Source organism: Mobula hypostoma, chromosome 9 (assembly GCF_963921235.1).
Source record: "Mobula hypostoma chromosome 9, sMobHyp1.1, whole genome shotgun sequence".
Taxonomy (NCBI): Eukaryota; Metazoa; Chordata; class Chondrichthyes; order Myliobatiformes; family Myliobatidae; genus Mobula; species Mobula hypostoma.
The window spans coordinates 141,761,752-141,786,373 of record NC_086105.1 but is presented as its reverse complement, the minus strand read 5'-3'; the positions used below and the strand labels follow the sequence as shown (position 1 = coordinate 141,786,373).

The 24,622-nt window shown below is 43.9% G+C and overlaps 1 protein-coding gene and 1 pseudogene across 1 annotated transcript in view; both read left to right on the top strand.

The window, feature by feature from the left end:
* Positions 1-24,622, top strand: part of LOC134351405 (ras-related protein Rab-26-like) — a 441,889-nt gene that overhangs the window by 151,822 nt on the left and 265,445 nt on the right. The window lies entirely within an intron of this gene.
* LOC134352120 (elongation factor 1-alpha 1-like) lies at positions 1,909-4,157 on the top strand (annotated as a pseudogene).

Sequence of the window (24,622 nt, the reverse complement as noted above, 5' to 3'; positions counted from 1 at the left end):
CTCTCTGATGGTGGTAATGTGAAGAGGGCATGTCCTGGGGGATTTGCATTGAAATAATGGGAAGAAAGCCACAAGCAAAAAGAAAGGACGTAGTTGGCTCGTTTAGAACTGGTATTTGGATACATGAGTTTAAATTGGTTCTGGCAGAACAGAAGGACTCTTAAGTGGAATAGAGGGCAAAAAGAGCTGGCGCCTAAATGGAATCTGATTTAATGGCTGCCATTATCAGCTGTTTGAAATAACATTTCTACTTATTCTCCACTCAGTCTTTAAGGGTAAGTAACTATTCAGCCTGTTTATGTACTGTGGCCTGTCCAGTGTTCTACTTGAAGTACTTAAGCTTTATAAGTGTTTAATGGAATCTATATAAAAGCTTTTGAGGTCTTTCACATACAGGATATTTTTCATATATTTTCTTGTTTAGCTTAATGTCTGTTGACAATTTAAAATTATTTTCGCCTTCAAAATTTTTCTTTATTTATATAAAAGATGTTCCACAACAGAATTTAGCTGGTATGAAGGGTAAAGTGAAACACACACAGAATGCTGGAGGAACTCAGCAGGTCAGGCAACATCTATGGAGAGGAATAAACAGCAGTTTTGATAAAGGCTCCTTCCCCCGCCCCCCCCCCCTGCCCAACCCTATTCTGGCTTCTGACCCCTTCCTTTCCAGTCCTGGGTCTCAGCCTGAATTTTCAACTGTTTATTCCCCTCCATCGATGCTGTCTGACTTGCTGAGTTCCTCCAGCATTTTGCATGCATTGCTGAAGATTTCCAGCATCTGCAGAATCTCTTGTGTTTATAATTAATGGATCGAAAGCCTACTGTCAGCTCTCTGGGCTTTGAAAGTATTGCATTGCTGTAAAGTCACATCTAATGGACTGTTACGGAATGAGTTCTACTGTGTCTGTCCAGTGTGACTTCAGAACCTTAGTGGGCAGATCATTAACTGCCCCCTGAAATAGCCCAAGGATAAAGAGAACATCAGATTTGTTCCAGCATTAAAGAGACTTAAACGTTTGTGATAACTCCACTTCAGTCTTTTCTCAAATCTGATGGTCCTTTCAAAATGGATGATGGGACAGACACAGAGAGAATGGTTCCTGCATTCAGGAGAAGTTAGGTCCAAGAGGAAACGTATCAGATGAAGAGGTACCTGTTTAAGCTGGAGATGAGGAGGTGTTCCTTTTCTTGGGGAGTTGTGAATCATTAGAATTCTCCACCCCAGACAGCTGTTTAAGGCTGAGATGAATTTTTAGGGATTGGGGGAATCGAGGGTCAGAAGTCCAACAGGAAAGTGGAGTTGATGTATGCAATCAGATTCGCCCTGGTGATATTGCATGGCAGGTCTGTTTCAAGGGGATCAACGGCCTGTACTTGTTCCTATTTCATCTTGCTGCCTGGCGCTTTAGATAGGTACATGGATGGGATTGGTATGGAGGGCTGGTGTGGGTCAATGGGTCTTGGCAGAATAATAATTTGGCATGGACTAGATGGGCTGAAGGGACTTTTCTATGCTGTGGTACTCTATGACTCTAAAACATCAGGCCAGATGAGTGGAGATGGACAATCAGAGCCTTGAAAACCAATGTTCTCTAGAACTGCTGAGAGATCTTGTGAAGATGTGGCTTGAAGTCATATAGTATAGTAATGGGTCCTTGGTTCAAATGGTAATTGGTGACCAAGAAACGCATCTAAGCTAGTAGCATTTGCCTGTGTTTTTCCCATATCGTTCCAAACCTTTCTTATCAATGTAGCATCCAAGTCTCTTTTCAATGGTGTTAATGTACCTGCCTCTACCCCTGGCAGTTATAGGTAAGGAACGTCATAGTCAGTAGGATTTAAGAATTCTGCCTTTTAGTCTCCGATTCTACCGAAGGGAGGTTTGCAGCTGCATCTGGACGCACTCATTCCAACTTTAAAAAATGGGTAAGGAAAAGACACACATCAACATTGTTGTCATTGGACACGTCCATTCTGGCAAATCTACAATCACAGGTCATATGATCTACAAATGTGGTGGAATTGATAAGAGAACCATCGAAAAATTTGAGAAGGAAGCTGCTGAGATGGGCAAAAGATCCTTCAGGTATGCCTGGGTTTTAGATAAACTGAAGGCTGAACGTGAGCGTGGTATTACCATTGACATCTCTCTTTAGAAGTTTGAAACTTCAAAGTACTACATCACCATCATTGATGCCCCAGGACACAGAGACTTAATCAAGAACATGATTACTGGAACCTCACAGGCTGACTGTGCTGTGCTGATAGTTGCAGCTGGCGTGGGTGAGTTTGAAGCTGGTATCTCAAAGAATGGACAGACTAGGGAACACGCTCTGCTTGCCTACACCTTGGGTGGCAAGCAGCTCATTATTGGTATCAACAAGATGGACTCCACTGAACCCCCATACAGCGAGGCAAGATACAATGAAATCACGAAGGAAGTCAGCACATACGTCAAGAAGACCAGCTATAACCAAGCAACTGTAGCATTTGTTCCCATCTCTGGTTGGAATGGCGACAATATGCCATTCCAGGAGGGAGGAGAAGATGGTGGCACGACGCAGTGCGCGCGGCTGTTCCGAATGAATATTGTATGTGTAACTAAGGGGGCCATGCACAATCCAGATTTGATGGAGACAGCCGTGAGAGTACGGAGGAACACTTGGAGTAACTTCTGAAATGCCTGCTTCGCTGCTGATGCTACTGTGTGATCGAGAATCTCCGGAGACGAAGGCCCCAAATCCTCGGCTTTGCCTATTGCTTGTTGCCGGGGCCGGGGTCAAAGCGCTCAGCAGAGATGGTGCTCAGTGCTCGGTGTCGGGAGGTGGTTGGAGGCTCGGAGTTTTCAGACGGATTCAGAGTCGGACTGTGGTCGGATGCTTCCAGTATGCTGCATCGGCAAGTTGGCGACGCTGGAGGTTCACCGTCTGCGTGAGATGATGGGACTTTTGAGAGACTTTGAGATTTTACCGTGCCATGGTCTGTTCTTATCAAATTACGGTATTGTTTGCACTGTTGTAACTATATGTTATAATTATGTGGGTTTTGTTAGTTTTTAAGTCGGTATGTCGTGTGTTTTCGTGATATCATTCTGGAAAAACATTGTATCATGCATTACTAAATGACAATAAAAAGGGAGTGCGTGTCCTCATAATCTAACATGCTAAAACAAAGTCAGAATATGGGCTGGTTCAAAGGTTGGTCAATTACCAGGAAAAATGAAAACCTCTCTGGTACCACACTGCTTGAAGCCCTCAACAGCATTCAGCCTCCAGAACGCCCAATAAAGAAACCTCTTCGTCTCCCTCTCCAGGATGTCTACAAGATTGGTGGCATTGGCACAGTACCAGTCGGTGGGGTTGAGACAGGTGTTCTGAAACCATCCATGTTGGTGCAGTTTGCTCCCAATCCAGCCATCACTGGTGAAATCTGTGGAAATGCACCACTAAGCCCTGCCAGAAGCTCTTCCTGGTGACAACGTTAGTCTTAACGTCAAGAACATCTCTGTTAAGGATATCCATCGGGGTTATGTTGCTGGTGACAACGAAAATGACCCTTCAATACAAACTCCTGATTTTACTGCACAGGTTATTATCCTGAACCATCCTGGTCAGATATCTGCTGGCTATGCCCCAGTACTTGATTGTCATACTGCAAGTTCAGTGAGCTGAAGGAGAAAATTGATTGTCGATCTGGCAAGAAGTTGGAAGATGGCCCCAACTTTGTAAAGTCTGGAGATGCAGCCATTGTTCACATGATGCCAACTAAGCCCATGTGTGTCGAGAGCTTTTCTGAATATCCACCTCTTGGTCCCTTTGCTATCCATGATATGAGACAGACAGTGGCTGTTGGTGTGGTCAAGTCAGGTACTAAGAAAGATATTGCCACAAAAGCCACCAAGGCTGCCAGTAAAGTATTAAACAAGAGGTGAATGTTGCCACTGGCCACCAAGACCCAGCAAACCTTGAGACTTGCACCAAAATGTTTATTCATTACCAGCCAAATATGTATATTAATAAGAGACTGGATATTGACTAAGATGCATCAAAAGAAATTCAGAAGGAAAGGATAAGAAATGATGGATTCTAAATGTAGATTCCAAAGTTAGCAGTGTAATTGCAAATGTCCTTTCACTAATTAGAAGCTGTTTTGGTTGTGTAATGATTTAAAACTAATGAATATACAAAACCAAAAAAAAAAATTAAGAATTCTGCCCACAATGAATGTTAAAAATAAACTACACAAAGAGAACGAGACAGCCTCATACCCAATTACAATGTAAGGTGTTGTGTTGACCCAGGGGCTTGATGGGCCAGAAGGGCATCTTGCTGTGCTGTATCTCTAAGCAAAATAATGTTTGTCCAAGGTGGGATGGGGGGTGATTTGAAGAGAGATGTGTCATGTGATGGAACCATTTCATGCATTTCTGACACTTACAGATAGAGAATTTGGAGGTTAGGGAATCTATGGTGGGATTAGATTAGATTATGAGGACACGCAGTCCTCTTTTATTGTCATTTAGTAATGCATGCATTAAGAAATGATACAATGTTCCTCCGGTGTGATATCACAGAAACACAGGACAGACCAAGACTGAAAACCTAACAAAAACCACATAATTATAACATATAGTTACAACAGTGCAACAATACCATAACTTGATGAAGAACAGGCCATGGGCACAGTAAAAAAGTTCAAAGTCTCTCGAAAGTCCCACATCTCACGCAGACGGGAGAAGGAAGAAAACTCTCCCTGCCATGCCCGACCACAGTCCGACTCTGAGTTGTCTGAAAACTTTGAGCCTCCGACCAGCCCTCTGACACTGAGTACCGAGCACCATCTCTGCTGAGCGCTTTGACCCCAGCCTTGGTCGCCAGCAGCAGGCAAAGCCGGGGATTTTGGGGCCTTCCCTCCGGAGATTCTCGATCGCACAGCGGCAGCGAACCGGGCATTTCAGAAGTTTCTCCAGATGTTCCTCTGTGCTTCTCACATCTGTCTCCATCAAATCAGAATTGTGCATGGCATCCTACTTACAAATACGATATCATTTCACCGGAGAGCTGCGCGTGCTGCGTCACACTGCCACCTTCTCCTCCTGAGATGATAAGGTCGTAAAGAAAGCTTTTGGCACGTTGACCTTCATAAATCAAAGTACTGAGTACAGGAGTTGGGATGTTATGTCATGTATACGATGTTGGTGAGGCCTAATTTGGAATATTGTGCGCAGCTTTGGTCACGTAGCTATAGAAACGATGTAAATGAGGTTGAAAAAGTACAGAGAAAATAGACAAGGATATTGGCAGAACTGGAGGACCTGAGTTATAAGGAAAGATTGAATGGGTTAGAACTTTATCCCCTAGAATTTAAAAAATTGAAGGGAGATTTGATAGAGGTATACAAAGTTACGAGGGATATGGATACGGTAAATGCAAGCAGGCTTTTTCCACTGAAGTTGGGTGAGACTAGAACTAGAGGTCATGGGTTGAGGGTGAAAAGTTAAATGTTTAAGGAGAACATGAAGGGGAACTTCTTCACTCAGAGGGTGGTGAGAGTGTGGAATGAGCTGCTAGTGCAAGTGGTGGACACCATTTTGATTTCAACATTTTAGAGAAGTTTGGATAAGTACATGGATAGTAGAGGTATGGAGAGCAATGGTCCAGGTGAAGTTCGATGGCACTAGGCAATTTAAATGTTTTGGCATGGACTAGATGGGCTGAAGGGCCTGTTTCTACACTGTAGTTTTCTATGACTCATTGAGACATCCAATCTATGGCAGTGGTCAAGAAAATGAGCATTTAGGTCAATGGAGAGACAGCTGATCAAGTGGATGGAGACACAGGAGACTGCAGACGCTGGGATCTGGTTTGTATGTTGATCAGCTGGACTGCTTTGCCCCAGAAAGCTGAGCAAATTAGCTCCAAATTTTAATGAGGTCAATGATGAAGGATCAGTTTTATCTGCCATATACATTTACATGCATTAGCAATTGGTTGTGGTGTGTTGGACAAGGCACGACATGCAACTGAAAACAATATTAACAATTAAATCAGATAAAGAATCATACAAAGAGTAAAGCTAGTGGTTAAAGTACAGATATGGATTTATAACAGAATGTATTTACAATGTAAGCAGCATTATAAAATGTGTTCAAAGTACAGTGCAGTGACTGAGATGGGTGTTGGGGGCTGACCAGAATGGTTGAACGGATTAATTGCCTGAGGGAAGAAACTTTGAAGATGGCATTGAAGTATTTGTTTAATAGCCCTATAGCATTTTCCAGAAGGGAGGTTTTGGAAAAGAAAGTTTGCTGGTTGGGTAACGTCCACAATGATTTTTCCTACCCGCTTCTTTGTCTGTGACAGTTCAGTGTAGATTACGTATACTGTGAGAGGATGCTGCACCAAACGAGACAGTAACGGCTGATGTGAGGATGATCTTTATGGTGGTAGTGTGAAATTTGTTGGTCTTATGCCCCCTTCAGGATTTGGCACCATTTCTTCCTGATGCAAGTTAAGTTTTCAATTTTGCTGCCTCACTGCAGTTCATTGAAAAGCACAGGGCCTCATTCCAGTAGTGTTGCACCATTAACTTTGAAATTAACTGCTTCAAAGAGGCATTTGCACTCCTATAGAACTTTTCATTAAAAATATCTCTGGATGAATGAGTTTTATGCCAAAGGTGGTGGAAAATGTGTGACAATTGCTATTGTCAGAGGGTTTATCCTTGTCAGCGATTGTGGAAAGCTCTAAGGATTGTGAAAAGATGAAGTGAAGAAGTCATCTTGCTCTGTGCCCACACTGGTTGTTAAAGTAGATTGATAGGCCACCGAGGCTAACTCACAAGATAATTAGTTTTGCATTAAATCATTAGATGACTTGAGCTCATATCTTGATAAGGCAAGAAAGTTTGAGAGTCACGAGAGGTTATTTGGCTAGCAAAGTAAGTTATTTATTTATTTAGAGATACAGGCCTTTTCATTACCAAAGAGTCACACTGCCCAGAAACCCACCTATTTAACCCCTAGCGTAATCCGAGGATAATTTACAGTGACCTATTAACCTACTAACCGGAGTATCCAGAGGAAACCCATGCATCCCATGGTGAGGATGTACAAACTTCTTACGAGCAGTATCATAATTGAACTCTGAACTCCGACGCTCTGAGCTATAATAGAATCGCACTAACCACTATGCTACCATGGCACCTCAAATACTTCCCTATCTCACTGTGCCAGGGAACTCTTCAAAGTTCAAAGTAAATTTATTATCTAAGTTCATATATGTCACCATATACAACCCTGAGATTCATTTTCTTGCGGGCAATCACAGTAAATGCAGGAAACACATTTGAATCAATGAAAGGCTGCACCCTACAGGACGACGAAGAACCATTGTGCAAAAAACCCAACTAATTGTGGAAATGGGCCGCCTGACGAGCTTTTGGTCAAGGTGGAGCCTGAGTACACTGCTCCTTCGGTCGACATCTTCTGGCTAGATCATGAAACCAGATATTTCACTTCCTTTATGTCTTTTATGTCTGCTTTTCACCTTGAATGTGATTCTGAAACTGTTGGAGCCTGCGATTTGCAGTTTGGAGATTGTTTGGGTGTTTCGGTACTCTGCAGTCTCCGAGAGGATTCCGGGAAGCAGAGGCGGCGTGAGCAAACCTCGTGGCGAGAAGGTTGCGGGGCATGAGCCGATGTTCGACTCCGTTTTGCCAAGTAAATCTTCCATTGTCCTCTGATTGAAGCGACGAAAGAGGTTGAAACATCCAGGCAAATGGGGAAGGTGAGCACCAGCTGCCTGCTTTTTATCGCTGGTGAGATTGCTCTGCTGCCAGAGAGGGGAGAAAGCCTGTCGCTGTGCCTGGAGATGGTTACCCAGATTTTTTGCATTTCGGATATGGACTAGGATGATAAACTTCTTTTTCAGTCTTATAGTTTTTTTAATATTCTGTGTTTTTTGCCCGATCTTCCTTGTTTTTTTTGTGTGTAGGGAGGAGGATTTGAGGGAACGATGTGCCTATTCCATTTTTGTTCATTTTTTATGCTGGAAGGAGGGATTTTGGGGTTGGGTGATCGATTATATTGCCGTTCTCTTCTTCCTTGGTTTCATGGCTATCTGGAGAAGAATTTCAGAGATGTACACACTGATAAAAATTAACCTTCCAAATACCAAAAGAGAAAAAAAGAAATAATAATAATAAATAAACAATAAATATCGAGAACGTAAGCTGAAGAGTTCTTGAAGGTGAGTCTACAATTTGTGGGAACAGTTCAATGATGGGGCGAGTGAATTTATCCCCTCTGGTTCAAGAGCCTGATGGTTGAGGGGTAACAATTGCTCCTGAACCTGGAGGAACCCAGCATGTCAGACAGCATCGATGGAAAGGAATAAACAGTTGGCGATTTGGGCTGAGAAATTTCATCAGGACTGGAAAGGAAGGGGAAAGAAGGCGGGGGAGGGGAAGGAGGACGAGCTGGCAGATGATAGGGGAGCCCAGGTGAGGGGGAAGCGGTTGAAGTAAGAAGCTGGGAGGTGATAGGTGGAAGATGTAAAGGGCCGAAGAAGAAAGAATGTAATAGTAGTGGACAGTTCACCATAGAGGAAAGGAAAAGAAGAACAGCACCAGAGAGAGGTAATGGGCAAGTGTGAAGAGAAGGAGTGAGACCGGAGACAGAATGGGGAATGGAAAATGCGAGAAGGAGGGAGGATGAGAAATTAGCAGAAGTTGGAGAAGTGGATGTTTGTGCCATCGGGCTGGAGGCCACTCTGATGGAATTTGAGTATTGGTGATGTTCACTCCTTGGGACCTGAAGCCCTCAACCCTCTTCATTGGTATTTTTCTGAATTCCAGATTCACGTAATTATGTGTGAATTCCCCAAGGACTAGATTCAGATTGGATTATCTTTGTCAAACGTACATTGAAACACACAGTAGAATGCATTGTTTGTGTCGACGATCATCACAGTCCGAGGATGCGCTGGGGGCAGCCCTGCAAGTGTCATTACATTCCCAGTGCCAACACAGCGTGCCCATGACTTACTAACCCAAACCCGTTCATTATTGGAATGTGTTACGAAACCAGAGCACCGAGAGGAAATTCACATAGTCATTGGGAGAATGTACAACCTTACGGACCTTGCAGACGGCAGCTGGAATTGAACCTCAATATCACTGGTGGTCTAAAGCGTTTTGCAAACTGCTACACTGCCGTGTCAGTGACTAGAGTGGGTTTAGAGCACAAGGCTCTGAATAAGTGGGCGAGAACTCGACTGTTTAGTCCAGTAACTCAACCACCATGTGCCTCCACTCCTCCGACATAAGGAGATCAAAGTTGCCCTGGATGTTTTGTTGCAGTGTACTGGGCAGTTCCAAAGTGAGGCATGACAAATATTGTTGCTTTAAAAGTCATTATTCACTCCCAGTTCTGTACCCTTTGCTGAATCGCTGTGATTAATACTGTATTTCTCCCACAGCAGAAATCTATACACTTGATGTAATTTATTTCACGTTTACCAAACCCTCTGGAACCTTTCTGAGTTGGATATCTAGGAGGCAGGGATGGTGTTCTAAATTGTTAAATAATGGCAAGTGTTGTGCACTGTCTTTAAAAATACTGCTTGGAGAATCTTTGTCTCCCTTCCTGTTGTCACGAACGGGACGTGATGCTCATTCATTCTTCACTGTCTGGGCACGGAATCAATAAAAACAGAATTTATATTTTGACCGTAACTTTCTCAACCTTAACTCATCCCTGAGGCTTCACAGTGAAATAAGACTTTTTAAACTGTTATAGATTGGAAAGTCAGAAGCAGCCACATCCTACAATTAGCAATGCCTTCGATGACCAAAATTTCTATCAGAATCAGAATCAGATTTATTACCACTGACATATGTCGTGAACTTTGTTGTATTTTACTTGGTTTTAATTAGAGATACCGTGTGAAACAGCTTCTTCTGGCCCGAGGAGCCAGACACCGCCCAGCAACCCACCGATCTAACCCTCGCCTAATCACAGGACAATTTACAATGACCAATTAATCTATTAACCTTTGGACTGTGGGAGGAAACTGGAGCACCTGGAAGAAACCCATGCATCCACGAAGAGGAACGTACAGACTCCTTACAGACGACATTGGAAGTTAACTTCGAATTCTGACACTGCCAACTGTAATAACATCTCACCAGCTGCTACATTACCATAAAGAAGCAATTGCACACATTGCAGAACATAAAATATACTATACATTACAATAAGAAATGTATGCAGTATAAAATATAGATAAGAGAGCAAAAATAGTGAGATAATGTCCATGGGTTCATTGTCTGTTTAGAAAGTTGATGGTGGAGGTGAAGAAGCCATTCCTAAAACATTGAATGTGGGTCTTCAGGCTCCTGTGCCTCCTCCCTGATGGTAGTGGTGAGAAAAGGACCTGTTCTGGGCGGTCAAGGTCCTTAATGATGGTTGTCACCTTTTCGAGGCATTGCCCTTTGAAGGTGTCCTCAATACTGAGGAGGCTGGCGCCCATGATGGAGCTGGCTGAATTTACAACTCTCTGCGGCCTTTTCTGATCCCGTGCAGCGGCCCCTCCACACCAGACGGTGATCCAATTAGTTAAAATGCTCTTCACAGTACATCCATAGAGATGTGCTAGCCTTTGGTGACGTACTAAATCTTCTCAAACTCCTAATGAAATATAGCCACTGGCGTGCCTTCTTCATAATTGCTTCAATATGTTGGGCCCAGGACAGATCTTCAGAGACGTTGTCGCTCAGGAACCTGAAGCTACTCACTCCACATTTGTTATTGGGTGCTGTTTGAAAGATAGATCTCAAACTCTTCGAGGTGATGTCTCCAGTGAAGTGTGGTCATCATTATCCAGTTGTGCAAACATATACTGTCAGTGGTCTGTTTATCAGGTAGCCCTGTACACCTACTCATCATCCAGTGAGTGGCAGTTCCATGGGTGAAGATGACTTGTTAATGAGATAGGTCAGAGGAGAATGGCCAGACTGGTTCAAGCTGACAGGAAGGTGACAGCAACTTAAATAAAGATGTGTTACAGCAGTGGTGTGCAGAAGAGCATCTCTGAGCACGCAACATGGCGAATTTTGAAGTGGATGGGCTACAGCAGCAGAAGATCACAAACACACACTCATTGGCCACTTTATTAGGTACAGGAGCTACCTGATAAAGTGGCCACCGAATTTAGGGTCTCAGTTTAATGTTTCATAACATGGGGATGGATGTGCTTGGCTTTGTGCAAGGGAAGACGCAAGAGGATCGATGAGTGTAGGGCAGTGAATGTTGCCTATGTAGACATTAGCAAAGCCTTTAACAAAGTGTCTTGTGGCAGGCTAGTCTGGACTCTGATCCAGGGGGAGACAGCAGAATGAATTCATAATTGGCTCAGTGGTGGAAGGCAGAGGGAGTGAGCACCCATAAACTCAGGAGATTCTGCAGACGCTGGAAATCCAGGGCAATGTGACCCAGGTTCATTTCCAACCGCTGCCTGGAAGGAGTTCTGATGCCCCCCTCATGTCCACGTAGGTTTCTTCTGGGTGATCCAGTTTCCTCCCACAGTCCAAAGATATCGTCGTCGAGGTCGAGGATGATGGTCTTCGTTCTGTTGATCTACTTATGGGCTCTCAAGTGGCTTATGAGTCCAATCTTGGCTCTGAAAGTTCTTCCGCATTCAGGACAGGTAGTTCCAATGGCAGACCGGGCTTTGGTTGTTGCTGCCTCTCTTTCCATTTTCTTCTCTTTTCTTCTAATTCTGCAGATCTGTTGGCTTCGAAAGTTGCTGCTCCTTCTCGGATGATGGCTTGCCAGAGTTTCCTGTCCTTGGCATTGGTTTCCCAATTGTTGATGTCGATGTTACATTTCTTCGTGTTGGCTTTTAAGACGTCTTTGAATCTCTTCTGTTGTCCGCCTCTTTTACGTTTGCCTTCTTTAAGCTGGGAGTAGAAGATTTGTTTCGGCAGACGTTCGTCTCTCATCCGAACAACATGATACTGGTTAGTAGGTTAATCGATCATTGTAAATCGTCCCGTGATTAGGCTAGGATTAAATCAGAGGATTGCTGGGTGACATGGCTCGAAGGGCTGGATGGGCCTGTTCCGTGCAGTAACTAAATAAATAAATAAACTCAAAATGCTGCAGGAACTCAGCAGGTCAGGCAGCATCTATAGAAGTGAATAAACAGTCGATCTTTCTTCAGGGCTTCTAGAGTAAGCGCCCTCTATGTTCTGTGGTCGGCAGTTGTTTCACAGACAGGAGGCCTGTGTCTGGTGGTGTGCCACTGACGTCAGTGCTGGGAACTTTGTTGTTTGTAATGGAAACAATATCGGAGATCCATACTTGGAATGAGATGCCAGAACTAGTGACTGAGATTGACATATTAACAACATTTAACGGAATCTAGATATGAACACAGATAGGAGAGGTTTGTTGAGCCAACTGCGGGCAGATGAAGGACAACACCCTGGACAGTACAGTTAGATAAGTTGGGGTGAAGGATCTGTTTCCACACTGTATGTCTCCAGGACTCTGTAAGGAAGTCAGCACCTCTAACAGTGTGGCCCCTCCTCTGGGCTACATCAAAGCATCAGACCAAATTTCTGTATTTGCATTCCTTGGATGTAATTTGAATTTAGAAACTTCTGATTCTGGAACGAGGGGGCTCACCGCCACTAGAATGTGGCCGTTTCTCATGTATGTCCTCAAGACGCGTGGCCAAGCGGTTAAGGCATTGGACTAGTGACCTGAAGGTCGTGAGTTCGAGCCCCAGCCGAGGCAACGTGTTGTGTCCTTGAACAAGGCACTTAGTCACACATTGCTCTGCGATGACACTGGTGCCAAGCTGTATGGGTCCTAATGCCCTTCCCTTGGACAACAATGGTGTTGTGGAGAGGGGAGACTTGCAGCATGGGCAACTGCCTGTCTTCCATACAACCTTGCCCAGAGTGAAGACTTTCCAGGCGCAGATCCATGGTCTCGCAAGACTAACGGATGCCTTAAGAATGATGATGGGCCATCAGGGAACTGATTGAACAAATCTGCTCCCAATTTAAAAAAAAATCCACGCTTTGATTCCTTCTACCACAGTGCACGACCATACACTTCCCTGCACTGTATTCCACCTGCCACTTCTTTGCCCATTCTCCTAATCTGGCCAAGTCCTTCTGCAAACTATCTGCTCCTCCTCCTGTGCACTGGGATACAGAGCATAGCTTGTGTTTCTGCATCATCTGGACAGACCATTCCATACGTGGGTACACTGAGGCAGTGTAAAGGGAAACAGGATGCAAGGCAAGGTGTAACAGTTGCAGAGAATACACAGTGACAGATAAACTACAAGGGCCGAAGAGGTAGATAGGGAGATTAAGAGTTCAATTTCTAGCGTATGGAAGGTCCGTTCAGGAGTCTGATGACAAAAAGATGGAAGCTGTCCTTGTGCTTTATGTTAAGACTCTCAAACTTTTGTACCTTCTGCCTGACATGAGAGGGGAGAAGAGAGAATGAACAAGTTCGGAAGGGTCCTTGATTATGTTGGCTGCTTTCCAGAGGCAGTGGAATCAGTGGGAGAAGAGGCTGGTTTGTGTGGTAGATTCGCAACTCCGGAATTCCTTGTGTTTTTGAGAAGAGCAGTTGCCTTACAATGCATCCGGATGCGATGCTGTCCATGGTACATCCGTTAAGATAGCTGATTGTCATCAAGGACATGTTGAACTTCCGTAGCCTTCTGGAGAAGTTGGAGTATTGGTGTGCTTTCTTGGCTGTATCTTCTATGTGGCTGGAACAGGACAAGTTATCAATGATATTTGCACTTTTGAACTTGGAAGTTCTCAACTACGTCCACCTCAACGCTAACGATACAGATTGTACTCCACCCCACTTTCGCAAGTCAACGATGGCTCATAATTTTGCTGAAATTATGTGAGAGGTGATTGTCTTGACACCGTGCCACTAGGCATTCTGTCTCTTTCCTGTACTCTGTCTTGTCGCAACACTTCTGGGTAAACATGTTCTTCTGAATTCCCTGTTGATTTCCTTGATGAATGCATTATATTAGCGGTCTCTGGTAATGCAGTTCTACATACAGGACAGTGCAAAGGTCACGGGCACATTTATATAGTTAGGGTGCCTAAGATTTATGCACAGTACTGTATTTATCAACGTGGATTGGAGAGCAAGTTTGTAAAACTGGCAGGAGCAACGGATATTGGGAATGGCGACGGTGGAGGGGTATGGGACAGGTGGCAGAGAAGGAGTACCAGGGGCGAGTGGGGGTGGGGGGTTGTGGTAGTGGATGGCACGGTGCAGACACACCCAGCCCTGAAACACCAGACAAGGTCATTTGATTCCAAAAAAAATTGGTTTATTGAACATTTTATAGAAGGTCAAACGAGAAAATCTGCAGATGCGGGAAATCAAAGTAATACACACAAAATGCTGGAGGAACTCAGCAGGCCAGGCAGCATCTTTGGGAAAGAGTGAAAAGATGACGTTTTGGGCTGAGACCCTTCATCGGGACTGAAAAAAAAGAGATGAGAAGTCGGAATAAGAAGGTGGCGGGAGGAGACATTACAGAGTGTCTCTCTGGTGCTTCCCACTCCCTCCCCTCTCCCTTCCCCTTTCCCCAACCATGATTCCCCTCTCCCTGCCCCCTTCCCACTCTCAGTCCATAATAGAGACCCATATCAGAATCAGATTTATCATCACTCACATATGTCATGAAATTTGTTTCTTTTTGTGGCAGATGCAAGTGCAATACATACAATTACTACAGTACTGTGCAAAAGTCTTAGGTACCGTAACTATATATGTGTCCTGAAGACTTTTGCAGAGTCCTGTATATCAAAATATTCTGATCTCACTACCTCAGCGAATGAAGTATCGATGGAATGGTGCTTCTGACTCAGAGTAAGCACCTGATAAAGTAGCAAACAATGTTAATTTATTCAGCAAACTGTCTCTGTGAAGGATGGAGCAAGCAGAAACGACAGCATCTTCTCCCAGCAAAAGCTGGATCATTTCTACAGGACAGCGCAGTGTGTGAGAGAGCACAACTCTTGCACACTGCTGATGTGAACCCAAAGGGCTGAACAGACTCCTGCGCTGATTCAGATATACTTGTCACATGTAAATTCATTTCGCCAATTTGAAAATGTAAATTCAAGGATAGTTGATGGTGACAGAGTCATAGCACAGCACAGAAACAGGCCCTTCAGCCCATCTACTGCATTCTGGACCATTTAAACTGCCCCCTGCCATCAACCTGCACCTAGACCCCATAGTCCTACACACACTTTGCTTCCAAACTTCTCTTAACCGTTGCAATTGAAATTTCATCCACTAGTTGTGCTGGCAGCTCGTTTCACACTCCCTTGACCCTCTGAGTGATGAAATTTCCCCCTCATGTTCCCCTTAAGCTTTTCACCTTTCATCCTCTAGTTGTGGTCCTGTCCAACCTCAGTGGAAAAAGCCTGCTTGCATTTACCCTATCTACATCCATAATAATTTGGTATTCCTCTATCAAATCTCCTCTCAATCTTCTACATTCTAGGGAATAAAGTCCTAATCTATTCAATCTTTTCTTATAACTCAAGTTCTCCAGTCCCGGTATATTCCTTGTAAATCTTTTCTGTACTCTTTCAACCTTATTTACAGCTTTTCTGTATGTAGGTGACCAAAACTGCACACAATACTCCAAGTTAGATCTTATACAACTTCAACATCCCATCTCCTGTACTCAGTACTTTGATTTATGAAGGCCAATGTGCCAAAAGTTTTCTTTGTGATCCTATCTCCCTGTGCTGCCACTTTCAATGAATTATGGACCTGTATTCCCAGATCCCTTTGTTCTACAACACTCCTGAGTACCCTGCTGCTCACTGTGCAATTCATCAAGGGACCGGGTAGTTGCAAGAACCTGAGATCGCAGTAAAAACAGAAAATGCTTGAAACACTCAGCATGCCAGGCAGTACGTTTGGAAAGAGGATCCGTGCAGTTCAGTTCAAATTCAAGTTTATTGTTGTCATAGGCATACATATACAGGGTATAAATGCCGTAACAATTAGAGTTGCAGTACATTGTAAATGATGACAAGCATACAGTAAGTTAACATAAAGTTAGAGTAAGACATAGTGTACAAAATACTGGGGAACTCAGCAGGTCAGGCAGCAGCTATGGGGAGGAATAAACAGCTTAAGTTTTGGGCTGAGACCCTTCATCGGGGCTCTAAGTTGAACATAAAGTTAAATTAACATAATATAGTTACAAAATACACGTGGACTAAGATGTTAACTGTCCTGTGCTGTCACCAGTGGGATTATCAGTTGATCTGCCACCTGTCTTCAGGAGTTTCGGCCCGCTTATGATCAAGACTCCCTCGAGGTGGTGGGCCAGCAGTGCTAAAGCACCACCTCCCACTGGTGAGCTTAAAAACTTGGCATCTGCCTCTATCAGAGTTGTTGGTCACTTCCATCCAACAGGTAGTCTGCTCTTCAGGTGTCTATGCAACTACTGAAGGGTTTGCAAGATACGTATACACTGTCTGACTATCTGCCCCTCTGGACATACTTGATCCACACCCATGCTGATCCTTTCTCTGCTGCAAAAGTGTTGTTCACATATATATAGCTGGGATGCCTAAGACTATTGCATAGCACTGTAGTAATTTTATTTATTGCACTGTACTGTTGCAGCAAAAAAAAACAAATTTCATGACATATGTGAGTGACCTGATTCTGATCTGGGTCTCTATTGTGGACTGAGAGTGGGAAGGGGGCACGGAGAGGGGAATCATGGTTGGGAAAATGGGAAGGGAGGGGAGAGAGAGCGCAGAGAGAGACATTCTGTAAGGATCAATAAACCAATTGTTTGGAATCAAATAACCTTGCCTGGTGTCTCAGGGCCGCATGTGTCTGCAGTGCAACCCCCATCCCCACCCCAACATTCCTTCTCTGCTACCTGTCCCACCCTTCTCTTGTGGTGCTCCAGCCTCGCCATTTCTAATATCCTTTGCTCCTGCGAAATTTACAAATGCTCTCTCCACTCCACAATGACAAATACAGTTCTGTGCAAATATATACCCTAGGTATACATGCCTAAGACTTAAATAGAGATTCAGATTTAATCACAAGCAAGCAGTGACATATGTCGTCTTGCATTAACAACCAGCACTTCCAAGAATGTTCTGGGGGCAGCCCACAAGTGTCGCTCCACGTTCTGGCACCAACTTAGCAGGCCCGTCATGTTCAGCAGAGTGTTGTTACCTTTCACTGATCAACGGAAACTCTTAGACATAACAGAGTTAAAGGTTTTAAGGGTTGGGAGCCAAACTGGTTGGTTTATCTTTGGAACTGCAGATTCACATTAAGAGAAAGTTAACAGCAGGCTATTTGAAAGCCAAATCTGTGAGTATCATTTTTCTTCCTGAAGTCATTTGGCATCCAGAGCCCAGAGTGACATGTTCCTTATCCAGGCCTCTGGACTGAATATTTTCATAAGGATTAAAGAAATGGTATTTTTGACCTCAGCCAGTATTGTTCCTTAATGTGTCCTTTGAGCCCAGTGCATGATTTGATTGGAACATTTGTTAATTGAGACACCTGCCCTAAGTTTTCTCAGTGTAAGTTTTATCTCTGTCCGCACAGATACATTTACTGTCAGTTGACAAAAGCCAATTAATTTTTCATTCACTGTTCCCAGCAATGTCACAGGCGATGATCTTGTCGGTGGCAAGCTATCATTTTCTGCAGCTTTGCTGCAACAGTGCACAGGAAGACTTCCCCGCAGCTGAGGTGATTAAAAAAATCACTTTATTTATTTTTATTTAGAGATTCAGCTCAGACCAGTTCAACGAGCCACACCGTCCGATTTAACTCCTGCCTAATCACAAGACAATTTAAAACAACAAATTAACCTGCTAACCGGTATGCTGTTAGACTGTGAGAGGAAATCAGAGCACCCAGAGAAAACCCACGTGCTCACGGGGAGAAGGTACAAACTCCTTATAGAAGGCACTGGAATGCCCCGAGCTGTAATAGCGTCGAGCTAATCACTACGCTAGTGGAGTGTGTCCTTCTGTAAACTTAATTATCCTTGGCACCACAGGTATTCTGAAGAAATTTGACGCTGTCAGCACAGGCTGCATAGAGTGTCCTCTGAGGCATTGACATGTACTCCCAGCCTAACTCGCTGTCTCTGGTGTTAGCCGAGCCAGTCAGGGTGTCCCCTACGAGTTCCTCAGTCTTGAAGATCTAAGCTGAGTCGGAATCTACCACAAAACCAACTTAAGGGAAAACAGAAAGAAAAACTTGCAACAAAAATGTCTGGCACACTTTTGTTGAACAAAGAGAGGGTGGGGAGGCGCATGAGGGAATGGCCCAAATGGTTCTGCTTGTGTCTAATTGTCCCAGGGGTTCAACCATGCCCACTGTAAGTCTGGGACCTCCTGACTGACTCCTGTCGCTCTGGCACTCAAGTGGAGTTCAATGGTAGGATACTGGGATTTCATCGATCTCCTTGGAGAAGCATCTTCTGTTAGTCAGACTTTCAATGGTCTTTCTAACCCTGAGGTTAGATGGCAAAAGACAAGTTAATTCTTTCAGTACGCTGGATGAACTCAGCAGGTTGGGCAGCATCAGTCAGAAATGATGGGTCGACGTTTCGGGCTGGAAACCTTTGTCAGGAAAGTTAAAAGTTAATTAAAAGTTAAAGGAATTAAAAGTTAATTCTTTCTTTTACAAATTTTACTTTAATTATCTTTTAAATAATTTCTTACTGTTTTAACAAGCTTTTAATCGGTTTTAGTTTTCTATTTCTAATCTGTTGAAATATTTTGAATTATTTACATTAATTTAACAGTTTTCAATATTTCTGTGTATCAAAGATCAAGAAGCCGTTAAAAGTCCATCAGGAGGTGAGCCTGTACCCTCAGCTCACCTCCTTTCAGACAGACGATATGGTGTATCTTACCTGGATGCGGCACAGCCTGGTACAGCAAATGCTTTGCCAAGAGTGCTGGAAAGTGCGGAGAGCTGTGACTGCAGGCCAGTCCATCGCGCAAAGCAGTCTTCCCTACCTTGACGCTGTCTACACTTCCCACTGCCTTGGGAAAGCAACCCAAATAATCCAGGACCCGTCCTACCCTGGGCACTCTCCCTCCTTCCCTCTCCTGTCAGACAGAAGATCCAAAGGCTTGAGAGCATGTATCGCCATACTCAAAGACAGCTTCTAACCCACTGTAATCAAACTCTTCAACGGACCTCTTGTATCATAAACAATGAACTTAAGATCTACCAATCGATCTCATTATGACCCTTTGCTTCTTTCTCTCTGCTATACTTTATCTGTACCCACAGCACAGTATCCTGTATTCTGTTTTTGTTTTTATTATCTTGATGTACAGTACTGTATAAAAGACTTAGGCACATAAATATGTAGCTAGGGTGCCTAAGGCTTTTGGACAATACTGTACTAATTTTATGTACTGCTTCAAAACAAAACTAATTTCATGACATATGTGAGTGACGATAAACCTGATTCTGATATGGGTCTCTATTGTGGACTGAGAGTGGGAAGGGGGCAGGGAGAGGGGAATCATGGTTGGGAAAAGGAGAAGGGAGAGGAGAGGGAGTGGGAAGCACCAGAGGGACATTCTGTAATGATCAATAAACCAATTGTTTGCAATCAAATGACCTTGCCTGGTGTCTCAAGGTTGGGTGTGTCTGCACCTGCGCCACCCCTCGCCCCGGCACTCCTTCTCTGCCACCTGTCCCACAGCCCTCCTGCCACGCTCCACCCTCACCATTCCCAACATCCTTTCCTCCTGCCAAATTTACTAACTCTCTCTCCACTCCACATTGATAAATACAGTACTGTGCCAAAGTCTTAGGCATCCTAGCTACATATGTGTTGCTAAGGCTTTTGCACAGTCCTGTACTTAAGTAGGGCCTGAATGTCATGCAAGAAGAATGAGGGGGTTCGCAATGGCAACTACCATTGTTTTATTTATTGACAGTATTTATTGCCCTTGTACAAAATGTTTTTGTAAGTGAAGTTCATCGTTAGCTGTGATTGTAGACTGTAGTTTTACATTGGTCAGGCTGGGTAGGGAAGGAGGATTACAGTGTTATCTATTCCATATTATTGCTACCATGACACATTTTATCTATTTCCCAGTGTACATTCAATAGTTTTTGGTGTAGATTCAGAAGTTAAGAAATTTCAACCATTACCTTTCCCAATTTTAAAGATAGCCTTTAAATGCCAAGTTACAATATGTTTGAAAGAGAAATCATGAATGGCAATTCTTTCAGCTCTGAAAGTTTAGCTGTCAGGGCCGATCAGGGGAGCCTGTAAATGTAGTTTATTTAGATTTTCACACTGTATTTGATAAGGGGCAAATAGTTAGGTATTAGACTGCATTATGTCTACAGGGATTGGGATAATCTGCTTGTATTGGTTAAAGATTGATTGATGGGAGGTTCCATAAGGGTGTCACAGTCAAGGGAGGTAGTGGGGATAAGTTCACACTACGTATTAAATGCTCCCAATGGCACACATCTCAAGTAACCAAGTTCAGCTCCTGGCCTTCACGTGCGGCTTAGCCACTAAGCCCGGCGGAATGGTTTCTTCTGACGGATTACTGGCACCTTAAAACCAGTTGCCTTGGGCAGATGGAGCTTGTCAGCCATTGTTGGCAGCTCACCTAGGAGAATGAAAACTCTGATCTCAAACCTCCGCTGCCTTGCGACTACACCCACTCATGGGGATGGCTTCCGGAGTAAACCCTGAGGAAGAATATGGAGCTGGAGTCCAGAAGGCAGTCCTCTGTTGTGTTCATTGCTGCCCGGCAACTCCTGCAGGGGCAACAGCTTTCTCTCCATATCGTACAGCCCTGGCTTGCATATCACGTGGACATCTAGGGCACAATATCCTTGGTGACCTCAATCAGCGGAGGGACTCAGACAGATGGGTGGAAAACAGAGTAGATGCAAATGGGAGAGACTGTGTCTAGTAGAATGCATCAAGGATTGGAACTTGGGTCTCACCTGTTTGCAGTCAGTAACTTGGACCAAATGAAGTCTGCCCATGTTTGCTGACAATATGAAAATTAGGTTCGGAAGTAGAAAATTTGCTAACAGTGCTCATTTTGGTTTTGCATCACTTGCAGCATATTGATTGCTTTAAAAGCAGTATTAAAGTTGGGAGTTTGAGGTTGATACCAGAATGTCCACATTATTAACCGGAGGCCAGAATATATTATGGGGAGAGGGCTGGAGAATGGGTCGAAAGGGATAATTAATCAACCATGGTGGTATGGCAGAGCAGTTTAGATGAACTGAGTGGCTGAATTCTGGTCCTCTGTCTTATGGGCTTCTATATGCCTGCCATCCTGAAGCTTCCGAGTAAAAGATGACCTGTTAGAAGACTCTTGCAGAGAGAGATGAGTGACTGTAACAATCCCTAGGATCGGGAATCACAATTAAAATGCTTGGCCGCTGGGAAGTTCTGCATTTGGAGGCTGGAAGGAAGGAGTTTATTGAAGTGGTTTGTCCATGGCCTCTTCTTGTACCAAGATGAGGCCACCCTTATGATGGAGGCAGATCACTTTATATTGCTTTTGATGGCACAAATAGCGATTTCTCCTTCCAGGTAAAAAAAAATCTTACCCCCTCCTCTCTTCTTCTATTCCCCACTCTCGCCTCTTACCTCTTCTCACCTGCCTATCACCTGCACCTGGGTCCTCTCCTCCTTCCCTGTCGCCTACGGTCCACTCTCTTCTATCAGATTCCTTCCTCTCCAACCCTTTACCTTTCCTACTTACCCGGCTTCACCTATCATCTTCCAGCTATCCTCCTTCCGATCCCCCCACCTTTTTATTCTGGCACCTTTCTTCCTTCTTTTCCAGTGCTGGTGAAGGGCCTCGGCCTGACACGTGGACTGTTTATTCATTTCCATAGATGCTGCCTGACCGGCTGTGTTCCTGAGGCATCCTGTGTGTGTTGCCTTGGATTTCCAGCATCTGCAGACTTCGGTGTGTTTAAAATTTCACAACCTGTGTCAGTGATAATAATCCTGATTCTAATTCTGATTCTGAAGCTTTGCAGTGTGACAGAATAATCTCACTATTTTACAAAATGATTTCCGACTGGACTCTATACATGGTTTGGTGCTAATTGGTAGATAAATAACACCATTAATCTGTACATAAAAATCAAAGCTAAGAGTGCAGTTTAGTGGCAACTTGCTGGTAATATTACCCTTCAAATGAGTTTTTAAAGTAAGCCCCATGAGGTGTGTAAGATATTGAAGGGAAGGGAAGTATCTGTATGCTCTAGATCAATAGTTACACTGCACTGGACAACAGTGAAAAACATTTTATCAACACACACAAAAACTGCTGGTGAACGCAGCGGGCCAGGCAGCATCTATAGGAAGAGGTACAGTCGACATTTCGGGCCGGGACCCTTCATCAGGACTAACTGGAAGAAGAGATAGCAAGAGATTTGAAAAAGATATTGAAAAACATTTAATGTTAATTTATGTACTACAGTTTGCAGGCTTCTCTTTCACAATGTTACCTACACTTTGCTAGTACTTCAAGAATTTTATGATGCTATGAAAGGGATTTGGGGGACACTATTTAAATCCGTGTCTTTAGAAATAAAAATTAGCAGTGTTTATCATATGTACATCAAAACATATAGTGAAATGCATCGTTTAATTCAAATCAACTCATTGAGAATTGTGCAGGGCAGCTTATATATGTTGCACACTTCCACTGCCAATATAGCATGCCCATAACACACTAACCCAAACTGTATGTCTGTGGATTGTGGGAGGAAAACAGAGCACCTGGAGGAAACCCACATGATCACAGGGAGAATGTACAAACTCCTTACAGACAGCGGTGGGAATCGAACCCTGATTGCTGTAAAACAATGTGCTGACCACTGTACTACTGTGCCACATCTTACTGCCTTCTTCATCAAGAAAGCAGCATCTGTCATCAAGACACCCGCCAAATAGGCCATGATCTCTTCTCGCTGCTGCCAACAGGAAGCAAGTACAAGAGCTTTAGGACCAACACCAACAGGTTCAAGAATGATTGTTACTATTCTACCATCAGGCCCCTGAGCTAGTGTGAATAACTTCACTCACCTCTACACTGAACTATTCCCACAACCTACTGACTCACTTTCAAGGACTCTACAGCTCATACTGTCAGTGTGATTGATTGATTGATTTGCTCAGTTTGTCTTCTTTTGGACACTGGTTGTTTGTCAGTCTTTGCATATTTTTCATTGGTTCTATTGTGCTTCTTTGTTCTGCCGTGAATGCCTGCAAGAAAACGAATCTCGGGTGGTATGTGGTGACATTTACTTTGAACTTTGATCAGGCCGAGAGGTGTGACTCAACTCTCCTCCACACAAGCCTTTGAAAGGTCTGCTCACACATTACTGCCTTTTCCTCTTCTCCATCACTGGCATTTCAGTGTTGAAAGTCCCAGGGTTAGTGTGAAGGTTAGAACTGATGACAGTCCAGTTGTAATGGTATTCCCTATTGCTGGATGGTTTTCATTTTACATCCAAGAATATGATGTTGAATTACACATGAAAGTTCATTGGTATTCTGCAGATAGATTGCCAGGCCATGGGATTGTCATAAAAAGAGCAAAGGTCTGGTAGATCAAAAGAACTGCTGGCACTTCAGTATCCATGAACTTCCCTCTCCCAGGGCGCCGACGGGTTTGGTGGGGGAGTTTGTTGTTTAGCTCTGCAGTCTGACTGACTCTGCGGGTCTGATTGTGAGATAGGTATCTCCCAAGAGTAACTGGGATATCGTCACTTGGGTCGCACATCGATGCAGATGTCAGGCTTAGGGAGATTTAGGGAGCAACAGGGAAGGCTTAACTGTTAAAAGTTGATTTTGTTTTAAATGTTTAAAGGTTAGAGGTTAGCTTGATTTGTCACATGTACATCAAGACGTGCAGCGAAATGCATTATTTACTTCAAATGAAATCAGTGAGGATTGTACTGGGCAGCCTGCAAGTGTTGCCATGCTTCCAGCATGCCCACAACTTACTGACCCTGACCAGAGTGTGGCAGGAAACTGGAGGAATCCTGCGGGCAGAACGTGCAAACTCCTTGCAGACAGCAGCGGGAATCGAATCCGGCTCTTACAACTGGTGCTGTAAAGTGTTGCACTACCATGCCATCATTTTAGTTAGATAGTTCTAATCATTTCTAGCTGTTTCATGTCTTTTATTTTAGCTTCTACTTAGGTGGTTCTAATCATTTCGTCCTTGGACTCACTTTACACCGCACGCTGCCGGAGCAGTGCTGCCAGGATAATCAAGGACACGGCCCACTTTTCGTCCCTCTTCCCTCCGGGAGAAGGCTCAGGAGCTTGAAGACTTGTACGGCCAGATTTGGGAACAGCTTCTTTCCAACTGTGATAAGACCACTGAACGGATCCTGACCCGGATCTGGGCCGTACCCTCCAAATATCTGGACCTGCCTCTTTTTTTTTTGCACTACCTTACTTTCCATTTTTCTATTTTCTATTTATGATTTATAATTTAAATTTTTAATATTTAC